General features: G+C 43.4%; 1 pseudogene across 1 annotated transcript; it reads left to right on the top strand.

Moving 5' to 3' along the window:
• The first annotated feature begins 430 nt into the window (after nt 1-430).
• On the top strand, nt 431-3,105 carry LOC147702719 (protocadherin gamma-B5 pseudogene; annotated as a pseudogene). The gene has a single exon (XR_015297365.1). The product of XR_015297365.1 is annotated as a protocadherin gamma-B5 pseudogene (transcript).
• Nucleotides 3,106-10,063: the final 6,958 nt, after the last annotated feature.

The raw sequence follows: 10,063 nt of genomic DNA, 5'->3' as shown, positions 1-10,063 counted from the left end.
ATATAATTTGTGTGCATTCTAGATGTTTGAACGGACAGTTAAGGGGTGGTATGGGGGATATTGTCAGCTTCAAAGTCCCACAAACTTTATCACTGTGTTCATAAAAGGATCAAGGCGCTGAGTCAGGTACCCAAAGCAATGTGTCTCATCCTCCAGCCTTATTTGCATAAGATGTATAGAGCAAGGATTTAGAGCACGCTCTATCACGTTGGATGCACTTGATGTGTTGATATGAAGTCATTAACCCTTTAGAGCCGTTAATGCGTTTCTAGTAACAGTTTTATTTGCTTGTATGCACGTTCTTAAATAGTGGTTTGTAGTGCTCAGTGCCAGGAGTGCCCGGGAAGAGGCACGAGGTGGCGCTGTTGCCCAATCCTGGGCGAGAGCCCGAGCATCACTGTAGCCTCATGTCATCGCAGAGCTCGGTCACTTTGGAGTGAAGCAGAGACCGGGAAGGAAGGGATTCACAGCCGGGAGCTCTGAGCAGAAATCTTAACAGCGCGAGTTTGGGATGTAACGGAAGCGCCCTTATACATTTCTGGATATTGTCTCGGCGTGGATTTCTAATTCAAGATTTTGATAGTGTTTTGTTTGCAATATTCACGAGAATCTGTACTTTCGTGAAAAGAAAAAGCAGCGCTCACCATGACGGGGCTCGGAGCCCACCCCGGAGCCGCAGCACCGAGAGGCAGGCGGCAAGTACTGGCGTCTTTGTTGTTTCTGTGGGTCTGTGAGGCGGTCGGTGCACAGATACAATATTCAATCTCAGAGGAACTGAAGCGGGGCTCCGTTGTTGGGAACATAGCGAAGGATTTGGGGTTAAATATCGGGAGTTTGTCCGGCAGGAATCTGCGTGTTGTCTCTGATGCTGACAAGCAGTATCTGTCGGTAAACCCTGTGACCGGGGACCTGCAGGTGAGTGACAGGATCGACAGAGAGGAGATGTGCGGGGAGTCACCCACCTGCTCCCTCACCTTCGAGGCTGTTGTGGAAAATCCAATGAATGTGTTTCACGTAGCAGTTTTTATCAAGGACATTAATGACAACCCCCCGAGTTTTTCAAAGAAGTCCGTGGATGTAGAAATAGTTGAAGCCTCTTTGCCAGGGACCCGAATTGCACTGGGCAATGCCCGGGACCCTGACATTGGCATTAATGCCCTGCAGGGCTATAAGCTGAGCCCAAACCCACATTTTGTCTTGGAAGAAAAAGCGAGCAGCGATGGCTACAGATATGCGGAATTAGTTCTGGAAACTGCCTTAGATCGTGAAAAAGAAGGTCACCATCGCTTGGTTCTGACTGCCTCTGACGGGGGAGATCCAATCAGATCGAGCACCGTGGACATTAATATTAATGTACTGGATGCCAATGACAATGTCCCAGTGTTCAGTCAAGAGGTCTACAGAGCCAGCATCAGTGAAGGGGCCGCAATAAACTCACTGGTGCTTCAGGTAAAAGCCACGGACAAGGATGAAGGTTCAAATTCCAAAATCGCCTACTCTTTTAGCAACATACCTGACCAGTTCAGTATTATATTTGCTTTGGATGCAGATACTGGAAAAATTCAAATTAAGAGTGCCCTCGATTATGAAAAGAAGAATAATTACAAAATGGCAGTAGAGGCAAGGGATGGAGGGGGGCATGTTGCCCAGTGTCGGGTGCATATAGAAGTTACTGATGAGAACGACAATGCCCCGGAGGTAACCTTTACCTCTGTCTCCAGTTCCCTCCCTGAGGACTCCTCCCCGGGTACTGTGGTAGCGCTCATCAGTGTTCATGACCGAGATGCTGGAGACAATGGCAAGGTTGTCTGTCAAATTGAAGAAAACATACCTTTCCGCTTAATCTCCTCATCTGGAAAGTATTACAAGCTTGTAACTGAAAGCAACCTGGACAGAGAAGCTGTCCCAGAATACAACATCACAGTTACAGCCACAGACAAAGGGTCTCCGCCTCTGGCCACCAGTAGAACTATCCGACTGCAGCTATCCGATATCAACGATAACCCGCCCATTTTTGATAAATCTTCCTACCAGGTCTATGTCCCAGAGAACAATGCAGCCGGGGTCTCCATTTATTGTCTAAAGACATCAGATGTAGATTTGGATCTAAACGCCCGCGTCACTTACTTTGTACAAGGTACTCACCTGGATATCCCTCTTTCCTCCTACATCTCCATTAACTCCCAGACTGGTGTGATCTACGCCCAGCGCTCCTATGACTATGAGCAGCTGAAGGAGTTTCAGTTCCAGGTGAGAGGTCAGGACTCTGGGTCTCCTCCTCTCAGCAGTAATGTCACCGTGAGGGTCTTTATTGTTGATCAGAATGATAACTCCCCTGAAGTCCTCTCCCCTGCACCCAGTCCAGATGGATCTGTAATGTTTGAGATGGTCCCTCATTATTCCGAGAAGGGTCACCTAATCGCAAAAGTAGTGGCTGTGGATGCAGATTCTGGACACAATGCGTGGCTCTCTTACAACCTACTTCAGACCTCCGACCCCTCACTCTTTACAATCGGGCTCCACACTGGAGAAATCAGGACATCAAGAGTGTTTCAAGAGAAGGACGCCGTCAAGCAGAAGGTGATCATCCTGGTGAAGGACAATGGACAGCCGCCCATGTCAGCCACAGTTACGCTAAACGTGGTGTTTGCAGAAAACATACAGGAGGCCCTTCCTGAGCTAAGCAACCAACCACAGGACACAGACAACCAATCGAATTTAAATATCTATTTGGTTTTAGCATTAGCTTTAATTTCGCTTTTATTTGTTTTATCTTTGATGCTTGTGGTGATTTTCAAATGCAAAAACCACAAGGAACTCAGTAAATTTGAATCTCTAACCCCCGCTCTTTATTCACACATTGATCCAAGAGTCACATCTAATTACCAGAATGGAACTCTGCCCCTGCCCTACTCTTATGAGGTCGCCGTGGCCATGGGTTCTGGGAACAATCACTTCACCTTCCTTAAACCAAGTCAGGAGGTTTCCACGGATGTCCTCTCTTCTGCAAATGACTCTGGGATCGGAAACGAGTCTGTTGGAGAATCTATTGGGAGTGACGGCTTGAATCAGGTGAGAGTTCTTGCCAGTTGTGATTACAAATAGCTTGCCTTTGCCACATCCGTTTAGGAACATGGTGGATATTTCTTAGTTCATATCAAATCAGTCTAAGTGGGCAAGGCCGGTGCTAGACATGGGTAGTATGGGTGGATGCCCAGGGCCTTGTGCCCAGCCCACTAACATGGGGCATGCACCAGTACGCCACAGCCAGACCACAGCACACTGGTCCTCTTGCTCATCTAATGGAGAGCAGGTGTCTCATTGCAAATTTGCCCCCCATCCCCTGGACCTCAATGCAATGGTGTTGCAAAGCCTAGAGAAGACTGGGGGCTTCTCTGGTCCCTGTTGAAGGAGGCACATTCTGCAGGTTTCGTTTCCACTCAGGCCTCCTGCCCTGCCTCCCATACAGAGGCACCATTGTCTTGCAATTTAGTGCCCAAGCAGTGTTTCAACCCCTTCAGTGCTCATGACTAGCTCAGCTCGTCATGAAGCACAGTGCTTGTGGGCTCATGACGAGCTGAGCTCGGCATGACCACACCCAATTCTATTAGGGCCCAGCACAGGAGAGGAATATCTCAAGCAGCCAAGGTGTTAACCCTCTCTGCCTACAAGTAGACCACACACCTTCAGTCCTTAATGAACTGTAAAAGAGGTCACCATAAGAGGTCACCATATGAGTCTAAGAGGAGTGGATATAGCTCACGAGGGGTCTGCATGAAGCAACTTCAGGAGCAGGGACATCAGTGGATTTCCTGAATGTGGGAACTCAGTGAATGTTAGTGCGTAACCGGCCCCCACACACTATATTGAATTAAACGTTTGACTACGGAAAAGCTGTGTGCATGTGTTAGACAGAGAGTGTGTGTATGTGTGTATAGCTGTGTGTGTATGTGTGTATAGCTGTGTGTGTGTGTGTGTGTGTATATGTATGTGTGTCCGCTTTTGTGTTTACAGTACAGTTGCTGCATGCTTTTTCGTCTGTTGCAGGTTAAGTGTGAAGATCATGGCCAGTCTTTTCACTTAGTATTCCAAATGCTGGTGCGCTTAAACACAGCTCAATACTTTAAACAACTCAATAGCAGCATTACTAGTTATTTAGTGTCAGTGGTTTGTAACCAGCAGTTAGTGTGCACCAATAAATACAAATATGTATTTTTAATAGTTTGTCAGAATTATGAGTAGTGTTTTACCTCTAGTACTGGCCACAGGACCCTTACATCCTCTACCTGATATTACAAACTGGTGTGGTCACTCACTTATGCCCCAGTACTACTATCCATTCACCCCATCACATTCACCCCAAGCGCACTTCATGTGCCCCTGAGGCCCATGCACCATCTGCTGTTAAAAGGACAATGATGCAGGCTCCTCACCCTCTCGCCTCTCTTTAACTGCACCTCCTCGGCAGAGAGCCTGGGGTAAGCGAATAACATTCAAACTCAATTGTAAACTAATTACAACATGAAACCTCACATACTGCTAAACATGCAGAACAATTAACACATATGCTTATCCCTCGTAGTGTTATTTGCATGGCTTCTTCTTACCTAGCACATTTCTGTTTGCAAAGCTAACACTATTAAGATGTTTTATATGAAAACTTATTGGAGATGCCAAGATTGTGCTAATGTCTAACGAAACTTGTAATCAAAATTCACGTTATACAATTATAATATGACACCTAGAACATTTTACTGTATTTGACATTTTAAGGGAAGCATAGTGCTGATATTTAGTAACAATTTAAAGAGTGAAACATACTAAAAGACGTTCTCACGAAAATCAGTTTGAATATTGTTTCACATAAAACATAAATCTTGATACAAAACAGAAATAATAGAAATCTAACAGGCACCACACAACTTGCCAAAATAGCTGGTCGTTAACAGAAGAAACTACTCGGTGGATATTAATATTTGTGCTGAATTATTTATATATGACCACAAATGATCCAGGGCCTACACATCCTCTAAAGAGTATGAGGATTTAAAGAGAGTAGAGCTGAGAGCTGATCTTAAGAGATGCCACATTGAGAGAGTTGGCAGAACAGCGGAAAGACTCTAGATAGACAGATTGAGTCCTGTCTGACAAAAAAGAGGTGAAGAGCAGAACAAGGTTGTGGATCTCCACCTTGTTAATATTATTTAGATTATATTAATACGGAATGATTGTGGGGCGGTTTTGAATAAGTCTCTGAGCTCAAGTAGCACAAGCACAGCTCTCCCTCAAGGATATAACATGTGTCTAGGGTCCCGTGAGATAACCAGTAAAGGAAACCAGATGCCATGATAGGAGACAAAACTAGCCTGTACTTCCAATTAGATTCAGCAAATTGAGAGATCAGTTGATTAAGAGCATTTTGGCCTTATGAATTAATCTGAAATCACATACAGTGCATGTGGCTGTGTGTTTGTGTAATGCAAAATCTACTGTGCCACACAGCTGACTTTTTAATGAGTAAAAGTTACCAGAAAGGCAATGTGTTGTGTCCGTACAGAAAGTTGTACTTGAATACACTTGCATCTGTTGCAGTGTACTTCTGAAGACTTCTAAGATTACTTTAACCCTTCAAATGTGTTAAACATGTTACACATAATTAAAGCAGTGACTTGCTGGGTAACCTTAACAAGTAGTTTATAAAGGGTCTTTTTTGAACATTACATGGGATATTATTGTGCTATCTGAATGAGCTGCTATTGAAGATCGAAGTGTTAATAAATTACTTTCCAGTTTCAGCATCTGAATTTGTGTGGATCTCTGGTGCTGGTATTAGCAAGAGGAGAAAAGAAATCTGCCATTTCACCCAAATAAACAAATCCAGTTGTAAAAGTGCTTATAAACCCTATACCGGCTCCTACTCTACAATTAAATGACAGTAAATTGACAGGAACAGGCTTGAATCATATTCAAGGAACACCCCAAACACAGACATGCTGAAAGCCCCCAAGAATGGCGAGCTTCTCGGACAGATAGGCAGGGGTGATGTTCATGGTGGCTTTACAGATCATGCAGCTGGTCTTGGCAATGGGGATGGGTGACACATTATCCCGTAGAGTTCCATCAAGATAGAGGTGATGTGTTCATGTGTCTTTAGGCCCAGGAGGAGACATGTGCAGCATGTAGAATGACCTTTGGAGGGGGACCAATGTGGAGTCTGAAGGACTTGGAACAGGGGGCTTCCACCATCCAGATGCAAGAGTACAAGGACTTCAACAGCAGTTCTGAAGTCACTTTTGGGAGAAATGGCTTCATTTTCTTTAGCAAAGGAGATGGCTTCAGGGTGCCTTTGCTTTCTTCCCTCATAGAGTTCTCTACCATTAGAAATGCGTAATATCAACAGCCGCTTGTCAGCTTTTTGTCTGGAATAAATATTAAAAACCAGCATGTGAAAAGAACTCCAAGACCTTCAGTATTAGTGGCCCAGTTAAGGTGGTGATCACGCCAGGTGAAATTCAAAACCCTGGGTTCACTGTTTTCCAGCAGCAGTAATTACCACTAATTCCTAAGTGACTTCCCCACTGAAAATGATGAAGGTGTGTGAAATTTTTGCTTCAGGTCGAATTCCACAGAGACCAGATTCTAACAGGCAATTTCTTGGGGTAAATTTACCTCGCAAACTGTGGATAATGTGATATTTGCTACAAAACTTATAATTCTGGTCCCTATACAAGCCACATACAGAGCCCAGAAAAAACCAGGCCATGTGTAATAAGAGCCTAACTATGCATTTCAGTGGGTAGAGCTGTTTTATGTAGTATGTGTGTAAACATATGCATCTGTTTTTAATTAGGTAGGCACCATTCATTTATTTAGTTAGTTCATGTGCAGTACTATTTGCGGTATGGGTCATATTACCCGATGAAGAAGGTGGTGCAGTTTTAAGAATATACATATATGATTTTCTTGTGTGACACTTGGAACTGCTGTATACGGAAATGGCCCTGTATTGTTGATGGACTGGAAATGTGACATAATGGTATTTTATGCTGTTGCTCAATTGCTTCACATTGTGTGGCCAAGATACGAGGTTCCAAATGGATGGTAATGGAGTGTGCCGCATATCTGGAAAGATAATCCTTGAGCCTTTTCCTGAACGATCCAAAGCAAGGTCCAGGCCTAATCATTTATTCACGGGTTTGAATCCCAATAGTACTTCTAAGTCTTTCATCCTTCAGGGGTCGACAAAATGAGTAGCATCGAGTTGGATAATAACATCTACTATCTGTCACAATCGCGTTTTCTGTACGGATTTTGTGTGTGATTCACCAGGTTTTACGTTTCATTCATATGCTGTTGGGTAGTCATTTGATATTTTAAATCGCACTTGTATTGCAGCTTAGTCTAGCATCCTCCTTCTATATAAACAGTGTGGCATAAAGTTGAGATTTCACAAGCAGGACATTGGGGGTGTTCATATGATACAGCTTTTAAGAAGTGAGGTCCTCGGCGTCTGTTTTAAAGGGGTTTGTGAACAAAGCGACATGACTTATTTGATTATTTTAAGATGGCAAAAGATCAACTGCTGTGTATTCTGTTACAGTCATTCATTTAGACTACCATTTTATTTGATGGTTATTCGAATTTAGTGTTCTACTTGCTTATTTTAAAATCAAGTTCTGTTTCATAAAAATTCTGTATTTCCTTTTCTCTGTCTTGAGTATTGAAATTATTTGAAAATAAAACCATGGACATCACAAAACTGAAATTAAATTGGGTGAAATGAGATGTCGTAAATGCACTGCATTAAAACAGACATGATGAAGACTAATGTTACACAGAATTTCACATGTCCCATTGCCTAAATTTGCAAAACAAAATTACAGCAAGTGCATGCCCTACAGTAAAGAAGAAAAAAAGTCTTTCAACATACCAAATGTACTCTAATTTGCACAGAATATTTCTCACCGAAGAACATGTTCTGCTCGAACATGTCTTCCCAGTATTTTACAACCCTGTTGTGTGTGAGGTGCGCGCTCACTTTAAAAATACAAAAAAGTCTTGGGAGATATAGGAAAACCTCACTTCGAAAGGAAAGTGTAATTTCATTACATTTTGATTAAATATTGCAACACTTCAGAAGAAGAAAATAGTCAGTCTTGCTCACCTCTTCCTTCTACTTACGCAACCAGTTTTTAAAGTTGTTTCTATCTCCTCTGTGATGTGGAGCTTACTGGTTCTTGTGCTGTTTGTGATGGGCGTTATCTACAGCATGCCACAATTACAGCACTTTCTTTGGGGTCCCATGGCAGTTTTTGCACAGACTTTCTGGGTTATTTTGCTTGCACTCTTTGGAGATTTCAAAATAAAAAGAAATAAGCCCTAGATATGTTTGTCAGGGTATTTATTGAGTAGGTTTTAAGTGTATTTAATTTTACAGAAACATACTGGCCTTGGAGAACTATGTCGGTTTTTAATTTCTTTTGCTTGTTTATCATTGTAGCCATGTAAGGAGGTTTATTCTGCACAGCTTAGCAGCTTCTAAAGAACTGTGTGTTGCTCTTCCCAAAATATAATCTAAATATTATTATATTTTATGATCAAGGATTGCTCAATCGTATGAAGCAGTTAAACGCAGTTAGTTCAGCGCCTTCCCTGTTTACTGAACATAACAGAAATGTTGTGCTTCCTGAAGTAGACCCTATTCGTCTTCTTGGACTGGAAATACATCAGACTAGAGTTATATGTAGAAGATGGTTCTTGCTTACAATAAATGGGGGTTGCATGGTCAGTCGCATGAGCCTTGTAAACATTCTGAGCGAATATTACATAGAAAAAGCTTTTAAGGAAATACTTCCAGTTATACATCCTGCACACTCCTCCCCCATCTACAGTGGGTTCTTATAAGTCTCTAGACCGTTTTATTTCCTGTCCATTGGGGGTTTTCTCCCGCCAACCCTAGAATGCGCCGTGCTGGTCAGTGCTGCTCACATTTTCAACTCCAGCCTTTGCCACTGCTGGTGCTCTTCACCCTCATGTCGGTTCCACTGGAAAAAGGTCGGAAATCCATCATTTTTTAATTCAGCAACTTGCTGTCCTGGAACACCACATGTGCATTGGCCTTGTCAGCGTCCCCTGCAAGGCACTAATGTGCTCAGCGCACATTCATGTGTGTACATCGTACTCAGTACAACATATGAGGGTTTTTTGCTCCACTGATCATTAGTGCATATGTTATAGTGGCAGCAATTTCCCTTACCCCCCAAGAACAGCCAGGCCAGGCTAAACTCTAAAAAAAAAATAAGGAGTCTGGTCCAAATTGTCAAAGGATAAATGGATGGCGAATCTTATAGAAACCCTGCCTAAATCTAGCAATGATCCCTCGGAAACAAATTCTCGCTATAATCATTGGTTGGAGGCATCATTAGATCTGGTTCTACCAAAAACTGAACTGTCCCATCGTAGTGGGGTGAACAAAAAAGCTTGGTACACTCCAGAGCTTAGAGCCCATAAACAGCTTTGCAAACAGAAGGAGAGGATGTGGAGGAAAGATTACCTTGAAGCTAGTAAAAATAGCTATAGGACAGCGTTACATGATTACAAGCGAGCTATTAAAGTCACCCAGTCCAACTACTACCAAGAAAAAATTACATCTGCTGCCAGCTCTTCCAGGGAAATTTTTTAAATCTTTAAGTCCTTAGTCACCCCTTCGACCCCCACTAGTGATCCTCTTCTTGCCCACACACGTTGCAGGGAGTTAGCAAACTTCTTTGCCTCGAAGGTAGCAGACATCTGTTTGACATTTCAGGGGACCCCTGTAGGACCACTTCTCCGCCCGGCCCCAGATTTGACCCTACTTGAGATATCCCCCCCCCCCCCCCCCCCCCCCCCGACTGTCTGAAGGTTCAGTCGCTTTTGGGTAACCTGAAATCAGGCTCACCGGCTGATGCAGCACCTCCAAGTGTCCTTAATTTGGTTTCAGACACGGTGGCCCCGGTGATTCAGGAGGTGATCAATTCCTCCCTGGCAGCTGGACTAGTCCCTCCCTCTTGGAAACAGGCAAGAG

This window comes from Lissotriton vulgaris, chromosome 7 (genome assembly GCF_964263255.1).
Source record: "Lissotriton vulgaris chromosome 7, aLisVul1.2, whole genome shotgun sequence".
In the NCBI taxonomy this organism is placed as follows: Eukaryota; Metazoa; Chordata; class Amphibia; order Caudata; family Salamandridae; genus Lissotriton; species Lissotriton vulgaris.
This window is presented reverse-complemented; position numbering and strand designations above follow the sequence as displayed.